This window comes from Saccopteryx bilineata, chromosome 8 (genome assembly GCF_036850765.1).
Source record: "Saccopteryx bilineata isolate mSacBil1 chromosome 8, mSacBil1_pri_phased_curated, whole genome shotgun sequence".
NCBI lineage: Eukaryota > Metazoa > Chordata > Mammalia > Chiroptera > Emballonuridae > Saccopteryx > Saccopteryx bilineata.
This window is the reverse complement of record NC_089497.1, coordinates 28,966,285-28,987,579: the sequence shown is the minus strand read 5'-3', so window position 1 is coordinate 28,987,579 and position 21,295 is coordinate 28,966,285. Positions and strand designations below refer to the sequence as shown.

The 21,295-nt window shown below is 39.2% G+C and overlaps 2 protein-coding genes across 7 annotated transcripts in view; one reads left to right on the top strand and one right to left on the bottom strand.

Annotated features, from left to right (window-relative positions):
- The window catches only part of CMSS1 (cms1 ribosomal small subunit homolog), a 430,962-nt gene that overhangs the window by 31,314 nt on the left and 378,353 nt on the right, over positions 1-21,295 (top strand). The window lies entirely within an intron of this gene.
- FILIP1L (filamin A interacting protein 1 like) overlaps positions 1-21,295 on the bottom strand; it is a 327,587-nt gene that overhangs the window by 25,373 nt on the left and 280,919 nt on the right. The gene's annotated exons all lie outside the window — the stretch shown is intronic.

The following is a 21,295-nucleotide window of genomic DNA, read 5'->3' as shown; positions in this document are numbered from 1 at the left end:
TTACAGAATACTGAAAGTAATTCCTGAATTTGATAGGGAAGGAGAGTCTTGATAAACATTTATCTTGCTTTTCTGCTTTCACTACCCCCAACCCCCTGACCCTTCTTTGATTGGCAACAGTTGCAGTTCACCAGGAGCCTTAGGAGAAGAGTAAGGGTAGAAATAGTTGGCCGAATTGCTGGTAAAGTTTATGATCCGTAGGCATTCTAGCTTGAAGGCTGTAAAAAGAGACACATTTTGAGATTCAGTTGAACCTGGCTTTAAGACTGGCTCTACTCTTAACAGCTAATTAATCTGGACAGTTATTTAACATCTCTGAGCTTCAATTTTCTCATATGAAAAATGGAGTCAATAATTGTATTATCTCAGGAGTCATTTGTGAAAATTAAATGAGATAATTTGTCTAAGATTGTCATAGTGCTGACACATAGTAAGCATTTGATAAATGTCAGTTGTTACTGTTGTTCTTTATTAATTTGGTTATTAATATATTAAATGGCTTCCTTGAACCATTATAATATGTGTACATTAATGTTCGGTGTTCAACTTCCTGATTCGTACTTAAGGTAAAATTTTACTCAAGTTGCTTATATGTTAGGCACTTCACTGATGGATTAAGTTAAGATTAGGTTTACACTAGCATGACACTGTGACAGGAATTACTTCACATATATCTTGATCCCCATAGCAGGTGATAGTTGAATGAGGAGAAATTGAGAAGCATTTGAAGGGGTTTAGAGTTTTTATAACTCTATCTATGGGAAGAGCACAGGTTTGAGAGGAAAGAGCTTATTTGATGAGAGTCAGATGCTAGAAATGATGGAAGAAAAACTCTATTATCAAGAACATAATGATTCCCTTTTAAAAATGACTTATAGTAGCATTTTTTATTTCTTACATTTTAAAGTTGTTGGCATAACAGGAGAGCATTTTACATGAAACAGAAACTTTCTTTCACTTTTTTTCCTCAGTAGTAAGGTCATAGTTTTAAATTTTTGGAACTCTTAATTACATTGGGAATGGGCTGATTATAGATGCTGTAATTATAGCTTTGAAGTATTGTTATACAGAAACTAAAATAGAATGGAATCCCTGAAGAATTGAACTAAAATACTTATCATGGATGAAAAGTTATATTTGTTTTCTAGTCAAGCATTATGAATATTTAAATATTCATATTTTAATATAGCTTTTCTATTAGGAATGAGTTAATTATCTAATGCATGTCTTTAATCTTTGCCAGAGAACTTTCTTTTTGAAAGTTGTTTAAGGATCTGAGAGGACATTTCAAAAGGAAACTAATTTGGGACAGGCTTCTTGGAAATAAAAAGAGTTTTTTTGAGACTCTAATCTGCTCTTCTGTAATTACACAAGAAGAACATGTTTAAGATAATTGTATAATGTAAGAATTCCCAAACTTTTTCATGGGGATCTACTTTTAGTTTGTCCTGTTTGAGAATCTGACAGGAGGCCAGCCCATGGGCTGTGGCCTGTGAAATTCTGAAGAAGCGGGTGGATGCTGGGGTGGAGTTGATCATGATCTCATCCACTGTCTTGGCAGGAGGCTTGCCCAAGGTTTCAGCCCTCTCCCACTCCCTTCTGGAGACAATTGGGAGCTGAGAAGAGAGACATGGCGGCTCCTTCCTGAATGGTCGTGATACTTCACAACCCAGTGGTAGAGTCCATGGGTAAACTGCTTTGGTGATGAAATAGTTACAGAGACACAGGCAAAGTGCTTCTTCCTCCCACCTTAGCATTAGAATCGTGTTAGTGCGCTGAGCATAACTGCAGCAAAATCCTTCCCGTCTTGTACATCACATTTCTTAGAGAACAGTGTCACAAAAACTTTTCAAGATTTCTGTTCAACTTATTAAATAATACCATATGTTATTTCATTTCCATGAGAAAGAGGTGTGTTTTCTTAGGATATAAAGGAGGGAAGATTGTTTTGCAGTGTAATGAAAATACCATTAAGATTGAATAGTGATTAGTGAATCTTGGCAATCTATGACTGGCAAAAAGGATTTTGAGTACATTTAAAATGTTCCCATTGTGTTCAGTGTTTTCAGCAGTAAGTATGATACATGTTTTTCAGCATGTGCAAGCTCATGTAACTTTTTATGGTTTCTGGAAATTGGCTGGCATCCCCATGTGTTCCCAAGCCCCATCATACACATTAGGTACATAAAAATGTCGATTTGAATGCATTTGCTCCCAGCATTTCCTTCCTATTTTCTTCCTAACAACCTTCTATTTCCCTGAGCCAGTCCCATGAGCACACCATAGGACAGTCAACAAGCTAGTGAGGTAAGGCCTGTCCGAGACAGAAATAGTTTATATGCTGGAAAAGTTATACCCCCAGTCATCACTGAGGGCAGGTAACCAGTGATGTAATTCTTAGAGCAAGTTGGGTGCTGGTACAGCTGTTGCACACTGTGGGATTGTGGACATGTATAAGAGAGAGATACAAAATAATGATGCTACTTACTGGAATGAGCACTTCCGGTATGGTGAATGGACTTACATAAATCAGTCACTATTTCTTGCTTTACAAACAGGGAGCATTTGAAGGTTCACGTTTGAGGTTAGTTTACGATCTTGGAGAAAAGCATTTCTTTGTAAAGTCAGCTGATCTTTATAGAACTTGAAGCTGCAAGTCTAGCCTGTTGTGTGCAGTGCCCAACAAGGACGCTAATTGTCACACACCGCTAATTACTAATGCGAGGGGTATGTGTGTGTGTATGTGTGTGCGCATATATAAGTGTTCTCTTTGTATACACATATACACATATTTGACTAGATGTATTTTTTTAAATATATAGTGTATATAAATGCTTTCGGCATATATTTGCTGATTGTTGATATTTAAGTCTTTTGAGATCTACATTGTCCAAAACTTTCAAAATCCTAAAGTTTTCAAATTTCAGAAAGATGGTAAGGAGCTTCCACCCTATATTATGTAATAGCACCAGCAGAACCTGTGGCACCAGCTCTGAAGCAAACCTCTGAATATTTCTGCAATGAACCACGTGAACGGTTACATTAAGTGAGATAATTTATTAAAAATAATAAATAGCCTGATATCTATTCAGGTTTTGCTGTTAAATGGATTCAGATAAGCTTTGCTGCCACACGTTAGCAAGAACTTTTGGTTTTTACATTTTTGAAATTGCAGAGAAAGGATTGTGTACAGTTAAGGATAGACTATTAGTGTCTTTTGGGTAAGGAGTGTGTGGAGTTGAGGGTTTAAATCCACTTCGTTCTGAAGTAGAATTGGGTTTTAAACAAAATGGTATTATAGTTTTTTGTCTCCATTATTTTTCTTTGCATATTAACAGGTTTTAGGCATTTATGCTCACTGACTTTACATGCTAACACAGGTCCTAATTGCCAACAAAAGCAGATAAGTGATTTTGAGAACTTTTAACCAGGGTGCCCATGATCTTAAAAGCAGCATAGACCCTGAGATGCAGAATGTCCACATATGAAATTCATTTCCAGATATTTTCTGGAAATGGTATTCTGGCTGAATATTAACTCAGCCAATTATTATTGATTGTACCCCAATCTCTGGACACATCCTACATTCCTGACCTACAGGGCCATCCATTTTTTCACAGGGAGCATCATGACTTAGTTTAACATCTTTCTACATTATTGGAAAAGTAACTGAATATGCACATCATAGGTGGTTGGTCAGTAGCCAAATTTTCACCTAAAAAAGGCAGTAAAGAATTTTAATTCCAATTTGTGATTTTCCTCACAGTTCAAAGACTAAAATTTGGATACTAATAATAACTACTATTTTTTATTTAGTGTCAGTAATGTGTTGCCAAGAAGTGAGCTAAGTTAGTACATCTATTGGTTCTAATTCTCATGGTAAGTTTATAGGGTTTGGGATTATTATCTCTATTTTACAGCTATGAAAATCGAGGGTCAGAAAGGTCCAGAAGAGCAAAGCTTGTGTTTCTGCATACCACATTACTCTCCAACAAGAACAAAAACGACTGCATGGATCTGGTCTGCAATACTAAGTGTCTTCTTCAAGGAACACGCTCTGTATTAGAAAAACTGTCAACTTAAAGAAAAATTCTCAACATTGTGCTTGCCTTCTTTCTAGATCATATCTCCTAGAACAGTGGTTTTCAAATGTTTGCACTTACCTTTCCAAGACAACTTTATTATGTATTAGTTTGTTCATACGAAGTGTAATCCTGGCACTTTCCTTTGGCATGTGTTATCTACTTTTTAAAAATTTAGTTTATTGGGATATGCTTGAAAAATACAATTGTAAGATATTTAAAGTTACAACCTGATTATTTAATATACATATAAATTGTGGAAGGATTCCCACCAAATTAACACATTCATCACCTTACGCAGTCACCTCTGTGTGTAAGAACACTTCAGTTCTCTCTTAGCCAATTTGTTTTATCACACAGGAATGTCAACTGTAGCCACATGTTATATATTAGATCCCAGACTTGATTCATCTTATAACTGTCCCTGTTGACTAACCACCCCATGTCCCCACCCTCCTCCTCCAGCAACCACCATTCACTGTGAGGTAAACTTTTTTTTTTTAGGTTCCATGTAAAAGTTGATACTATGCAGTTCATAACTGTCTTTCTCTGCCTGGCTTATTTCACTTAGCATAGTGCCCTCCACATTGTCGCAAATGTCAGGATTTTTTTATTTAATGGCTTTTTACATTTTATATATATACACATATATAAATATGTATATATTATACATGGATTGGCATAAGTAGGTTTACAGTTGTGAGTACATGAAATAGTTTATTCTTATATTAAATTATGTATTATTTTTCATCCAAACAACTGTAAACCTACTTTGCCCACCCCTGTGTGTGTGTGTGTGTGTGTGTGTGTATATATAAATAAAATCACCTTTTCTTTATCCATTCATCTGTTGTCAGACCCTTAAGCTGTTCCCATTCCTTGGCTATTGTGAATAATGGTGCCATGAACGTAGGGGTCCAGACACCGCTTCACGATAGTGATTTCATATCCTTTGGATATATACCCAGAAGTGGGATTGCTGGATCATTTGATGGTTCTGTTGTTAGTTTCCTGAGGAACTTCCATGCTGTTTTCCATATTGACTGTACCAGAGTACATTCCCACCAACAGTGGACCAAAGTGCCCTTGTCTCTACATCCTTACTAATATTTGTTGTCTCCTTTTGCTTGAGATACATGTGTGATTGATGATATCTCATTGTGTTTTGACTTTCATTTCCCTGATGATTAACGATGTTGAGTACTATTTTCCATTTATATGTCTGAAAAAATAACTATTTAGGTCTTTGGCCCATTTTTCACTGGGTTATTTGGTTTTTTCACTACTGAGTTGTGTGAATTCCTTATAAATTTGGGAAATTAACTCCTTATCATATATGTGATTTGCAGATATTTTCTCCCATTCCACAGGTTTCCTTTCTTTTTGTGGATGGTTTCCTTGGCTGTGCAGAAACTTTTACTTTGGTGTAGTGTCAGTTTGATTTGGTTCTGGTATGAATTCCAAAAGTATCACTGCCAAGACATGTCAAGGAGCTTACCCCCTCATTTTCTTTTGAGGAGTTTTACAGTTCAGGTCATAGTTTCAGAACTTTAATTCATTTTGAATTGATTTTTGTATGTAATGTAAGATAGCTTCATCTTACATCATTTATGATGTAAGTCTAATTTCATTCTTTTGCAGATGAATATCAAGTTTTCCCAGCACCATTTATTGAAGAGACTGTCCTTTCCTCATTGTATTTCTTGGCTCCTTTGTTGAAAATTAATTGACTGTATAGGGATGGATTTATTTCTGGGCTTTCTACTTTGTTCTATTGATCTAGTGTCTGTTTTTATGCCAAATCCATTGTTTTGGTTGCTATAGCTTTGTTCTGTTGTTTAAAATTAGGACATGTGATGTCTCCATCTGTGCTCTTCTTTCTCAAGATTGCTTTGGTTATTCAAGGTCTTTTGTGGTTCCATATACATTTTAGGATTTTGTTTTATTTTTGTGAAAAATGCCATTGGAATTTTGATAGGGATTGCATTGAATCTGTAAATCATTTTGGATAGTATGGAAATTTAACAATATTAATGGTTTCAATTAATGAACACAGGGTCTTTTTTCTTTTTTTGTCTTCCTCAGTTTATTTCATCAATATCATAGTTTTTACTCTCCAAATAGTTTACCTCATTGGTTAAATTTATCCCCAAGAATTTTATTCTTTTTAAGGCTATTGTAAAGGGATTTTTAAAGAACTTCTCTTCAATTCAATACTTTATTCTAGAATAATTTTTAAAAACTGAGTACCCTTTTCCACATTTTAAAGCTGGCATCTGGAATTTTTTATTCAAGGTTAAATACTTTCAAAAGCTGTATGTTCACCTCTGCCATATAATCTAAAAGTCATCAGTGGCAAACCAATCAGTCAAATCAAATATTCAAGAAAACTCAGACTTCATTTTTCAGCCTAAGTAAATATGTAAATACCACTGCAGTCCTAACAAAGATGAGGCCCAGGGTCTTGCCTGAGTTTCCCCAGATGAAGTAATAGACACTGCTCCCTCCAGTGGCTGGTTCTGAAGCTGGTGCTCTCTCTTGGACCCTGTCAGGAGTAAGTCTTTCTATGTTTGTCCCTTTGTATGTGCCCCGGAGGGGTTTCCAACCCATGAAGATGCAGTCGGTAAGATTTTCAGTAAGAGGATTGTTTTGAAAGGGTTGTTAGAAAGGGAGAACTCAGTGCAAAAGCACTTTTTCTGGGAGATCGCTTTTGGAAGGTCTGTGTGTGAACTGCAGATGTAAACACTGATTCCCTTGAAGCTCTCCAGTGCGTCACCTCTGGACAGTCTTTGTGTGCCCTCAGAGGCGTGCGTGCTGGAGTTTGAAGACTGCTGTTGTGGAGTACTCGTATTCACGTTGAAGTACTAACACCACAGGATTATAGGAACATTCACTGAATCCCATCCAATAAAAACAGGTTGTGGAAGCTGGTTTTATGGACATAAATGTGCGGTAGTTAAATCCAAACTGGCTTAAAGCAGTATCTTATTACAGCTTTTCTTTAGAGTTTCTATTATGGCTTAGAACTATTATAATTTACTGTGGTTTATCACTGTTATGTGCAATACCACCAGTTCCTTGTTTTGTTTTTTTCAAAATATTACATCTGTCATCTTGAATATTCTTTGGTACTAACTATAATGCTGATTCTTTTTTACAAATTATATATTCTGAAAGGCTTTTCAGTTTTTATTTACACGCATGTCAGCACACATGTGTGACTATATATTTTATCTCCTCTGTGAGAGACACTGAGTATTAGTATTATGCATCATATAACACACATAGGAAACATGGTATGCCTATATGCTATAATGCCAGTCATATCCAAAATAATATATTATATTATATTATATTATATTATATTATATTATATTATATTATATTATATTAGGGTTGTCTTATTTTTTCTATATTATGCTCTAAAATATAAGTTTGTTAAGACTAGGACACCTGTCTGATTCATTTTTATCTTCTATAGCATCTACCACAAAGCCCTTACCTGTAGAGGGCACTCAGTGAATATTTTTTTAATAAATGAAAGCATGAACAAATATGCCTTCCTGAAGAAAAAACTGTAGCACTGTTCAAAGTTATTGTATACATCTTTTGAAGATGTTCTCATTTTTACCATGTGCATGGTTTTAGCTATTTAAGAAAATGAGGTGTGAATGGTTTTCCCATTGGTGCTCTGACCCATGTACACTGACTAGGAAGAATCAAGACTGTTGCAGCATCTCTGTCTCTTCCTTACTCAGTTCCCTGAATTAGAACCGTGCTTGCTTGTTGGAGAAGAGAGATGGGTGGTAAATACCCACGTCCTAGACACTCTCTCTCCTTTGGTCATTTCATCTCTACAAACAGGAGAGTGGCTCTTTTAGTTTTTATTCCTCAGAGTCCAAGAACTCTATTGGACAAATGTTTATTTCACAAGCAACATTACATTGACAGCAAGTGAAACTGAAATGGAAATATAGTATTCATATATAATCTGGCCACCCTAACACATCAATTATGTTTCTACTTTTCCAGATTCTTTTCCAGTGTTCAGACAACTGGCCCATATAAACTTAGGGGGATTATCTAGCAGTAATATCAATTCACAAGCCATTAATGGCATTGTGTTGTTTCTGTTAGCTATAGAAATCAACCTGTAAGTAGTGAACAACTTCAGAGTCAGCTTAGCTTCCCAGCTGTTATTTTTAGGAGATCAATACTCTACTCTATTTACTATGTGTATCTTGGATTTAAAGTTTTGATGCTCTGAATATGGTAAGACTTGTTCAGTGCACTTGCCAATATCAGATGACTATAGTTATGACTGGGGCCACACTGGGATGGAAAAGGGGGTTTCCTGTTCCTAGCACTCGTCGGCTGTTCGGAAGGAAGGAGCAGAGTTCCGGATTAAGTAAAGGCTTCAGAATAGTTCTCAAAGTCTTGGTCTCTTGACTCCTTTATACTCTTAGAAATTAGGGCTTTAAAGAGCTTTCGATTGTGTGGGTTGTATCTATAAATATTTACTGTATTAGAAATTCAGAGTAAGATATTTTAAACATTCATGTATTCATTATTAAACCTATTATATGTTAATAAAAATAGCATGTTTTTATGAAAATATTTTTTTCAAATCAACAACAGCAAGAAAAGTTGGATTGCTTTATATTTAAGCAAACTCTAATGTCTGGCTTAATTGAAAACAGCTGGATTCTCAAATCTGTTTTATATATTCCTTTAGATGTCAGAGTATTGATGTCACCACACGTCATGTAATCTCTGGAAAATTCCTTGTATACTTGTGAGAAAATGACTGTGAAAAAGATAGTGTTATTATGAAAATGGCTTTGACTTGCAGGCTTCTTGAAAGGGCCACATTTGAGAACCATTCCTCTCAAGGAGAGACGGTTGAAGCCTAGAAGGTAAACATGTCTTTCTCTGGACGAGCTTCTGGCTTAAGGCATCACCTTCAAGCTGTTTACTGAGTGTGCCCTTTGCTTCATCTAATGAAGACGCCAGATTTACTGGCCTAGTCACTGCTTCAGTGTTTCTATCATTAATAAAACTACCTGTTAGCTCCCCACGGTAGACAGACGACTCTGCTCTCAAACCCCTCTTTCCCAGTTCTTAGAATTATCCTAAATGACAAAACTGTCTCCATAAGACATTGGGTTTTGTTTGAAACCACAATTTGAAATAAGGGCATGAAACCAGTGAGTTGCCTGGTTTTTAAATGGGTCCATCAGCTGACATTTCATTCATTTCGTATCTGAATGAGGCAATCACAGTAAGCACCTACTTCTGCAAGGGACTGTGCTTTTATTTGTCAGTTTACCCTTTTCTGTCTAACTTGCTTGTATACTTCACTCTGGTCATAACTTTTAATACTTTCCCATCAACAATCAAATAGTGTGATATCAAATCCTCTTTTCTTAAGATAAATGAAATAGTACATCTCGCATTTTAGTCCAGAATTTGTAACCTCTGTTGAACGGAGCTCAGTTCCTACATTTGATTTCATTCTTCCAAAGCTGGTTTAATACATTGTTTTTTCTTCCTGATGTACATGTTAATTACTAAGCAGAAAACTACATATAGCACACTACTTGATTCAATTTTATATCTGCTCTCCCAGTGTCTTTGATAGTCTGGTTATGATTATATCCAACTATACATCTTCTAGCAGTTCCAACCTAATATATAATTTTAATTGCTGCACGGCATTGATAGCAGCTATGTTCACGGTTAAATAACCACAGAGTTCTAAGCGTTCTGCGGAGTAATTACATGGAATTGATTGGAAAGCTTCCTTAGGCTAAGATAGGTTCTTGGTAATTGGGCCTATAATTTATGTTTCCTTGCTCGACTCCCTGCTTTTTCAATGGGACTTTTCACTGTTTAGTCTCATTTTTAGGAGCACTCATAAAAATAGCTGTGACTAGTCTTTGTTTTATTCTATGTATGCTGCTTCCTTTTATTTCTCTCACAAGTCAAAGGTTTTTTTTAAAAATTACAGCTACAGCATACCATAGTCATAATGTAATACTCCATTCATCTGACTTGGTCAGCAAGTTATAGAAGAATGGTAACACTTTTTTTGGGCATCTGCTCGCTGAGTATGAGTATACATCCGTGTCTGCCTTATGTCCTTGTTACTGAGAATCCTGTCATCGTCACTGAGATCATTCAGAGACAGTGTAAATGGGTCCAGGTCCCACAGGCTGGATGACTGTTTCCCTTCACCGTGAAAGAAGAATTGGGGCCGGAAGTGCTGGGCGAGGCGTCAGCTAGTGTTGGAGGCGTACACGGGAGGCGGGGTGTCGCCACTCAGGACTTCATCGCCTGAACAATCTGTTTGGCTCCCCGGGGATCGGGAAAGTGAAATAATAAGATGCAAGTAGTCAATGATCTATTAATTATAAGGACCTGGGGAGCTTTTTACCAGAGAAACAGGACCTTGAGAGGAGTTCATGAAATCATCAAATTGAGCAGAGGGACCTGGGGTTGGGGCGAATCTCATTCTTTTTTAAAAGCAGAAAGAAGAGCAAAGTAACTGAGACCAAGGTTCTCCTAGAAAGAAGAACTGAAAGATGAGGGTACAAACCCAGAAGAGACTGTTGTGAGAGCGCACATGTGGAGCTCGGGGAGGAGGCTGCGAGGAGAGTGTGTTCAGTTGGAGACCATGGGGTCTGGGCTAGGGCGGGGTCTCCACGCCCCAGTCAGAGGGCCAGGCAGAGACCTGAAGAGGTGCTCAGTCTCGGCCCGGGAGAGGAAGTGGAACGAACGTGGAGGTGTTAATAAGGAGAGCGTGTCTAACTGTACTGAGAGCTACTTAGAGCCTGGATCGTGTGTTTTTGTTCTTCAGTGCTGTGTTGTTGTCAGTTACGGAGCTTTTTATGGTAGATGGTGGATGGTGGATGTTCATTTACTACCACTAAGATGTGCCTCCCAGCTCACATTTTAATTTTTCATGTTAAAAAAATATCTACTCAGATGGATTTTTCTTTTTGCAGTTTACTTGGGTGGACTATTTTTTTTTTTTTTTTGCCTTGCTTTGACTATTTTATCAAGAGGGAACTTTTAAAAAACCAACTACTATGAATACAGTACTGTGCTGAAGAGCCTACTCACTTTGCTTTTGCTTTTTGCGCTTTTCCCTCAGCCATGAGATTCTTATTTGAAAAAGTCTTCAGATCAACATATTAGCACACATGCGCGCACGGCCTGTCTTGCAGTGGATTGCAAGTTTCAGGTGGGTGTCTCCCTGATCATTCAAGGCCTACCTTGACCTGACATAGCCACGCTGCCTTCTCCCTAAGTAGAAGCATTCAAAAAGCTACCCAACATGTGATGCTTTGGATTGTCCCAGGTGTGTGTGTATGTGTGTGTGTGCGTGCACGTACGTATGCACGCGTGTTCTCCAGAATTCCTGAGAGTACCTTGCGTGGTACGTGGCATACAGAGCCACCTTTAAGTTTCCACTAGAGATATGATGGTGGTACTGGGCCTATCTCCAGATGCCTGACACTTTCATTGTTGACCATGCTCTCCCTTCCTGCCCGTTTCTGTGGTTGATTTTGTATTTCTTGTGATCTGTGTTCTTCTGTGTCTTACCTGTTTGCCCCAAGGTGGCCTCCTGCCTGTCCACTACTGCCACAGCAGTAGATGACAGTGCGGATGGCTGAGTTGTAGAGGCAGCCAGGTTGATGGACAGGGAGCAGGTGCACTGCCAACACTGAAGCACCACCAGGAAAGAGGCAGTGGAATACTGTGGGGGGCGGGGGGCGGGGCTGGAGGAGAAGTTCAGATTTTGGAGTTCAGTTTTCAGAGTTGAATCCTGGCTTCCCCATTTCTACGTAGTGTGACTGACAAGTGATTTGAGCATATTTTCTTCATCTGTAGAATGGGGATAATACTGGATCCTGCCTCATAATAGTGTTGTTCTGAGGATTAAATAGCCCATAGAAAAGCTCCTAGCGTACTGCCAGTTAGAATACATATCTGCTACCATAGAAGTAGAAGGTTGAACTGATAGTGAGACAGCACAGAAGAGTACCTCAGCCACAACGGGCTGGCCTAAGAGGGGGGTCCGGGGGAGAGAGAGTCCGAGGCTGTACCAGCACGAGGCTATAGTTACATTATCTGTTCACTGTGACCTACCTTCAGGCCACTCTCGCATCTTTCAGCCATGCTCATGGTTAGCCGTACTGATGGTCATTTTAGACCAGGGTTTCTCAGCCTTGGCGTGACGGACAGTTTGGGCTGAATAACTTCTTATTATAGGGATTGTCCTGTGCATCCCTGGCCTCTGCCCACTGATGCCAGCACTAACCCAGGACGTGCCGTTCAGTTGTGACAATCAGAAAGGCTCTCCCAACATCGTAAAAGGACTGGGAACAAAAACCACTTCTGTTGAAGAACCCCCATTTTAAGGCATGGTTAATTTTGGGGGGAAAAATTCTGATCTTTTTGTTAGTTTTTTTTTAAATTTTTTTTATTTATTCATTTTACAGAGGAGAGGGAGAGACAGAGAGAAAGAGAGAGGAGAGACAGAGAGAGAGAAGGGGGGAGGACCTAGAAGCATCAACTCCCATATGTGCCTTGACCAGGCAAGCAGGGTTTCGAACCTGCGACCTCAGCATTTCCAGGTCGACGCTTTATCCACTGCGCCACCACAGGTCAGGCTCTTTTTGTTAGTTTTCTCTGACATTTCTAAGTCTGCTGCTCAAGTGTCTCTGGGACCAGCCAGTATTTCCCTTTGTCTTCTGTTCACAGTTCCGTACCGTAGCTCTCTCCCTTCCTGGGAGAAGGTGAGGCTGTGAATCCATCGAAATGCCGGCACACCGCCACAGATGCTGCCTGTAATAACCGACCCTCCTGGATGTGCTCTTGTCCTGCTCGCCTTCCCCTTCCTCTCCTGCTGGGAATGTGCACCTTCTCTGCTGGGAGCAGCTGCTCCTGGACACGTCTGCTCGGGGCCTCAGTGCTGGGTGGACTCACTGATTCGGCGCAGACCTGGAGGGAACCGTCTTTTTCTGTATGTGCTACAGACGTGTATGCGCTTGGTTTCCAGATTACAAAATGTGGAGAGGACTACTGAGGATATTTTGTGATCTTTTTGAACATTTCAGAAAAAATACAAATAGGTTGAAGGACGTCCAATTTGTGCAACAGACAGGTCACTTGCAGTTTTCATATTGTTGTATAATTAACTTTGTAATTATCCAATGTTTATTTTGTTCATTTTTAACCCTTCAAGCAAGGGTTTTAGATTAGCATTCCTAAATATGTAATATATGTTTCAAAATAATGTATTTAAAAGGTATACTGTATCTTCCTCCCACCTCCTTTACCTGCCCGTTCTCCCCTCAACACTGGTTAGTTTCTTATACGTACTCTCACAGTGTGTTTATGATAAACAAGCAAATATAAATATTCTTATTCTATTCCTTTTTATACAGAAAAATAGCTTATTATAAACACTGTTCATCGTCTTGATTTTCTTGGAAATGTCTCCGTTAGCAGGAAGGGGGGATGAAAATATATGCTAAATAAATCTTTACAACTTCATGCCTAAAAAATTTAAATTTATATGATAGTTTATCAAATAAGGTAGAGGAATGGGAGTCATATACTTTGCTGTTTGAAACTTTTAATATTAAGATAAGCTATAGTAGTAATATTATTTGGTTATAATTTTGAAACAGCACTTTGTTATATATACCTGACTTTATAAGGTCTATGTATAGCAGTGCGCTTTCTCAGTTGAGATGCTGAGACCCAGGAAGATTGAATAACATGCAAGGCTGTTGTCTAGACCTGGAACCCAGACTCCACCAGCTGCTATATAGTGAGGGGTTTAGCTTAGAGAGACAAGGAAACACCTGACCAGGCGGTGGCTCAGTGGATAGAGCGTTGGACTGGGAAACAGAGGACCCAGGTTCGAGACCCCGATGTCGCCAGCTTGAGCGTGGGCTCATCTGGTTTGAGCAAAGCTCACCAGCTTAGACTCAAGGTCGCTGGCTTGAGCAAGGGGTTACTTGGTCTGCTGTAGCCCCCTCGTCAAGGCACATATGAGAAAGCAATCAATGAACAACGAAAGTGCCACAACGAGAAACTAATGATTGATGCTTCTCCCCTCTCTCCATTCCTGTCTGTCTGTCCCTATCTATCTCTGTCTCAGTAAAAAAAAAAAAAAAAAAAAAGATTGAGAGAGAAGGAAACAAGTGTACTGAGGGTCTGCTCTGTGCCACTTGATTTTACTTCATCCTTGTATAATTATTATTATTATTATTCCCATTTTAAAAATAAGGCTAGGGACCGAAACACTAAAATTTAAAGTGGTTGAATAACTGCCAAACAGCATAAATAAGCAAATCAGAATAAAAACTTACTGACTTTAAAGCATGTGTTCTTTTCCCGTAGCCAGGCTATGTGCCACAAAGCCCCGAGTACTGACCTCAAGAGTTTCCTTTCTCCTGTCCCATGTTTTTAGTGTTCACTTGTTCATTTCTGCACTGTGTCCTCACTCCTTCCCCCCCCCTCCTACCTGTGCTCACGCTGCCCCAGTCACACCAGCTTCCATGTTGTTCCTTGAACACAGCAGGGCCTGTGGCTTTTGTACTGGCTGCTTCTCCTCCCCCCGGGGAGCTTCTGGCTCTCTCCCTCACTTCATCTAGTACCATCTGCATCCTGTATCTTACTTCTGATCATGGGCTGTGTCTCCTCGAATGTAAACTTCATGCAGGTAGGGTTATAGGTATATGTGCATGTGTGTGTTTTATTCAATAACTGCTGTTTATTCAGTGCTGTATTTCTAGTTTAAGAACAGTATCTGGTACTTGGTATTCAGAAAATATTGGTTAAATTTTGAACTACATCTATTCTAGTTTTGAACTAGGTACCATTTAGGGAGTAACTGTAAGAAACAGATACATAGTAAGTAGTTTCTTCTCTGTAGTCTGTAACAAAACTGTCATTTATTAATTATATAACATGTAACATGCTAGTCCTAGAAATAGTCATAGCAGGCAAGTGTTACTGTCTTTATTTTACAAATAAGCAACTGGAGCTCAGAGAAGCTAAATAATTTGCCAGAGGTCCTGCTAGTAACGCAGAACCACCATGGCAGTATCGTTCTCACCCCGAAGCCTGTTTCTCACTCACACCACCACCACGTACCTCTCGTGTATCTCATGTGTTCACCGCCCTCTCCAGTGAGTCTGTGCTTTGTAATAATCTGCCTGTCAAATACTGTTCTGTCACAGTCTTTTCTGTAGGTTGACGGCTACTTTAAGACTTGATCATGAGACATTAGCAAATGTTCTCTTAATCACTGTAATAATAAAGCAAGTTTAGTCATTTGGCATAAATTCATAATTATTTTTGGATGGTTTAAAATTTTGTGACTTTGCCAGTAACAGCATCTCATGTTCTCCAGAGGAGGTGGGTTTGTCATAAATACCATTTCCATAGAACATTTCAGGGAACTTAAAGTTCTCGGAAAATATTTCTAATAGGCAGCCTTTTCTCAGACAGACTTCAAGGGCCTAGTACCACATACCCTTAAAAGTCTGGGTATGGGTTTTATCTTACTAAGAATATTTACATGTATTTCTCTTACTGCTCAGTTTGTATTTGTATATTAGTTGAGGAAAACAGAAGTGGATTCTTTTTTTTTTTTTAATTTATTTTATTTTATTTTTATTTTTTACAGATACAGAGAGTGAGTCAGAGAGAGGGATAGACAGGGACATACAGACAGGAACAGAGAGAGATGAGAAGCATCAATCATTAGTTTTTTTCATTGCGTGTTGCAACACCTTAGTTGTTCATTGATTGCTTTCTCATATGTGCCTTGACCACGGGCCTTCAGCAGACCGAATAGCCCCTCACTGGAGCCAGCGACCTTGGGTTCAAGCTGGTGGGCTTTTGCTCAAACCAGATGAGCCCTCGCTCAAGCTGGCAACCTCGGGGTCTCGAACCTGGGTCCTCCGCATCCCAGTCCGATGCTTCATCCACTGTGCCACCTACTGGTCAGGCCAGAAGTGGATTCTTTAGAAGAGCATTCTGATGTACCTGCAGAATTTTCTGTTTTTAATTTCCATTGGTCCTATTTTTCTCTTCCCAGATCACAGGTTGTTTTCAATCAGACATTGCAAATAGGTATTTTGGAGGATTAGTATAATTCCTTTCTCTTAACACTTACTCTCTGGTAGGTTGCTTTTCTTTTATTCTTTCCCTTTTAAAATATTACAAAGGGTATATCCTCTTCCAAATGTTATTCTGAGCCAAGAAAAAGAAATTAAGCTTCTAGTTCCTTTAAGTCTTTGAGAAAAAGGCTCTCCTTCTTTATTTGGCTTTCATACATTAATTCACTGGTGCTCAGTTTGTCAGATTTAACATGAAAGGCCAAAGGAGCAGTCATGTGCCAGAGTGGATGAGCTTCCTGGTTTTCTCTCACCTCCTTGTAGTGTTGGCTGCCTCCACAGAGGCAGCGGCTGAGGTGCTGTGCTTGGGAAACCAAGGGCTTCTGAACTGATTAGTAGGAAATTCCCACTTCAGAAACTTAGAAAGAAACCACAACAACAGAGGCTTAGGTTTCATTGTAAATACTGAAGTCACACAGTTTGCCACAGAAACAGGCCCAAAGAGTGTAACATATGAAACATTTTGATACTTAGTTACCCCCCCCCCAGTTTATTTTAGCTATAGTAAATCAGTAAATAGGGGACAACAGACCTAGAAGCATTGCATAGCACTAAGTAGCATTTAGAGGTTCGGACAGTCGGAGGATGCAGGCTGATGCCTGGTTTGGCTTCCAGCTGAGCAATCAGAACATGCCACACAGTGGTTGGTATCCTCCACTGACCTTGGCCTACTCTTCCCAGTGCCTGAGGATGATTGGCTCGTCTCTTCCATATTTTAGAGAGCTAGAGTTTGGGCCATTTGTGAAGTCTAGTTACAGACAGGTTTTTTTCTAGATTCTGTTGGAATGTAAAGGACCATTTTTCTTGTGGTCTGTGTTTTGCATGTCCTCTTGTGTAAACCATAAAATTAAAATTATCTTAGTCAACTGAGCCTTAATTTTCCCTTGACTGACAGTTCAGGTCATTTGCATTACATTTTCCTTTTGTGCCACTTCCAAGCACTGAGAAGACAGCATTCACGAACACGAGTTTGATCCTACCTTCTTTTCTCTAGGTTGGGTTTCCTTCAGATGAATGTGTTCTAGAGAATATTAAACACTAGCTGTACCCGGCCATGTGTTGCTGTGGCTCAGTCTGGTTAAATGGAAAAGAAAAGAGAAAGCGCACGTTTCTAATCTGTTTAATTTCACAATGCTTGTGAGTATACAATATTCTTGTTGTTCCATTGTCTGTGCAGATATAGAGATTGTCTGGTTTGCCGATTCTAGAACATGCAACATATAATTGTCCATGTGCGAAGCAATCCATGTGTAGATCTAAAGTGCACAATTCTAAAGATTGGCCCTGAGCTTTGTTGATGGTGATTGCAAACGCCAATTGAATTAGGAACTGCAGTCTCTTAAATTGAAATGGCATATCCGTTGGAATCATAGGAATGCGAGGAATGAGGACATCTTCACCTTTGAAAGGTCCTGTCAAGATTGTTGCTTCTACGAAGTTGCTCATTAATTTTTTTACCGCAAGCCACGTGCTTTGGCTGGTTGATATTTCACAACATGATAATTGGCACACCGATTTTCAATTGCAGTACGTGCAGTGGCAACCCTGGCAGATCGAGTGAATTCAAAAATTCTGTTGGATAATTAACTGCTTCATCTGCTTCCACAACATTGTCAATGGACTTGTATGTGACTGCCTCGCTTTGAATGTTAGACTGAATAATATTGTTAAGTTCATAGACATCTTTGTTCTTGGCCGCAAGAATAGCTCATTCACTCAGCCAATTGTGATTCTTATAATTGGTTTGAATATTGGGAAATACTTTTTCAACCAATTCTTCTTTTGACATCACTAAATTGCATAAGTTATGAGGCAATGAAATTCGTCCTGAGGTCAGATCAACCGGCACCTTTCCTTTCCCAATTTCCAGCAATTGATATGAGAATATCTCAGCTGATCGATCGTTTTGCAGCTGGACACGCATATTTGTAGTTAATTTTAATGTCTTTACGTGTTGCCACAAAGTAGAGTATTTCAGGCAAGCATTTATTTCATCTGCTGGTGTCGATCGAGGAATTACAGGTAATGTTTGCCTGAAATGTCCTGCAAGCAATATGAATGCGTTCCCAACTGGTCTGATGTTTCCACGCAAATCTTGCAATGATTGAGCCTCGAGCGATGTTTTGTGCGCCATTGTGCATTCATCCCAAACAATGTTTGCATTTCTGCAATACTTTTCCCATGCCGGATGCTTTGGAAATGTTGCACGTGGGAGTTTCAATGAATTGCATGTTTAATGGCAATTTCAAAGCGGAATGAGCAGTTCTTCCACCTGGTAGCAATGTCGCAGCTATTCAGGACAATGCAAAAGCTAAGGCTATGTCATTTTGGGATCAAATTGCTACCAGAATCAATCTAATTAGGAATATTTTACCAGTACCTCCTGGCGCATCTAAGAAGATTTCTCCAACCCCGTTATTGACAGTTTGCATTATTTGATCGTAAATGCCTTTTTGCTCAAGCGTTAGCTTAGGAATATTTGATTACACATATGACAAAAGATCACCCATGTTGTAATTTTGTTCATGACACAATTCTACATCAAACAAAGCAGCAGGAGATCGATTCAGTGATGGCATTCCCAGTTGAGAACTTTGTTCACGATTTCTAAGTATAAATCTTCAGTCATTACCAATGCTTTGTTGTAGATTTCTGCTGTGAAATCCATGTTCATATTTGAATTTTCCTTGTGTATTTGACTGAAAATATCTTCAGCCATGTGCAATTTCTATTTCTCCCATAACATTGAAATGGAATCGTAAAATATTTAGTATAGTGTATTGCTTTTATGTTCAACAGATGGCGCTGTTTTTCAAAAAATCATGTTTTTACCTGTCACAGGTGTGACATCCATATAATAGTAAGTATATAAAAACAAAAACACGTGCGTATTTGAATGCAACATTGTATCAAAATTTCAGAGCAATTGGTGAAGAACTTTCGGAGATTTAAGATTTTGAACAAACGAACATTTACATTTTTATTTATATAAGATTGGTAGGGAAGGGCAGTTCCATCCAAATGTTACAGAGGCAGGTCTGCTAGGGATGAGAGCACTGAATGTTCACTTCCCTTGGCCCTTGGTCTGCTGCTGGTTTAGCGCTTGAACAAGAGCTTCATCCATGTAGTTGTTTCTCTCTGGGAGAAATTCTATTTATAGCAGAATTAAAGAAAAGGCTATAGTGTACCTCATATACGTGTTATATGAATGCACATCCATTTTGGCCCTGACCATATCTTATCTGGTGATTTGAATTCTAAGGGAAGGCCACCTATTTCAGGTTTGCACTTACATGGTTGAAAAAAGTACTGACTTCACTACACCTCACTTTTAAGGTTCACTCATTCACAGCTAAAAAAGAAAAAGGGAAAACCCCAATTCTCAAACAACAGAATAGCCACATTCAGAAAAGCTACATACCCAAAGGACAGAGAATATCAGACCAAAATCTTCTACTGACTTAACTCTTGTGACCTTGCCTCATATGCCTGTTACCTGAGCTGCAAAGTGGGGAAAGCAGTACGATTTCATCTCTAAGGTTCACAAAGCCTTCGATATCCTCAAATCTCAGATTCACAGAATAAAACCCCCCACCAAACTTTAAGGTCCTTTCCTCCCTTCTTTCCCTTAGCATTGTGTACAAATGCACATTTCAAAAATGTATGTTTTCTTCTATCAAAAGATTTTATTTGTCAAGTCTCAATGGCTCATAATTATATGGAAACCCTAATTGGAATTTTATGGGATTCAGATTTCTTTTTGATTCTTTATATGTGAAGCATTTGTTGTAGTTCAAGGTTATAAGTACACTTGTAAAAATGAAGAAATAAATATTTTAGTGTCTGACACTAAAAATGTTATGCTAAAATGAAAGTACAATTAAACTGGAAAATTAACACCTAAGAAGAAGTATTTAGACTATTAGTTTCTGAAAAGAGAATCCTTGTAAGATTTGTCTTACACATTTGTTTTATGTCTGTGCCTCTGAGACATGGTAGGATTTTCAAGGTAAAATAGTAAGATTTCAGGTTAGCTTTTAAGCCTTTGTTCTCTCTGGTCCTTTACACAGTAACTTATTTCTTATCTCAAATGACTAAAACATATATATTTAGGAATGCCCATGTGAAAATCTCATAGGAGGAATTCCCTTCTAGCAGGGTAGTCAGGGTAAAGGATAACCTCGCTTTTCAGAGTGGATTTTTCAGAGAGCTTAGGCAGAGAGACACGGGTTTTCTCCAACAAGCTTATTCTTTTCCTTCACTTTATGGCTGAGTGTAAAGGAACATGAGCTCTTTACGACTGCATCCAGTGGTCCCCAACCCCCAGGCCGTGGACCAGTACCAGTCCGTGGGCCATTTGGTACTGCTCCGCAGAGAAAGAATAAATAACGTATATTATTTCCGTTTTATTTATATTTAAGTCTGAACGATGTTTTATTTTATTTTTATTTTTATTTTTTTTCATTTTTCTGAAGCTGGAAACAGGGAGAGACAGTCAGACAGACTCCCGCATGCGCCCAACCGGGATCCACCCGGCACGCCCACCAGGGGGCGACGCTCTGCCCACCAGGGGGCGATGCTCTGCCCCTCCGGGGTGTCGCCATGTTGGCAACCAGAGCCACTCTAGCGCCTGAGGCAGAGGCCACAGAGCCATCCCCAGCGCCCGGGCCATCTTTGCTCCAATGGAGCCTTGGCTGCGGGAGGGGAAGAGAGAGACAGAGAGGAAAGCGCGGCGGAGGGGTGGAGAAGCAAATGGGCGCTTCTCCTGTGTGCCCTGGCCGGGAATCGAACCCGGGTCCTCCGCACGCTAGGCCGACGCTCTACCGCTGAGCCAACCGGCCAGGGCTTATTTTTTTTTTAATGACCAGATTCCCTCTGTTACATCCGTCTAAGACTCACTCTTGACACTTGTCTCGTAAGTTTGACAATTATATTTAAAAATACCACAGTTTTTATGCTGGTCGCACAATTTTATTTTGTGCATTTATCCGTCCCACCCTAAAGGCCGGT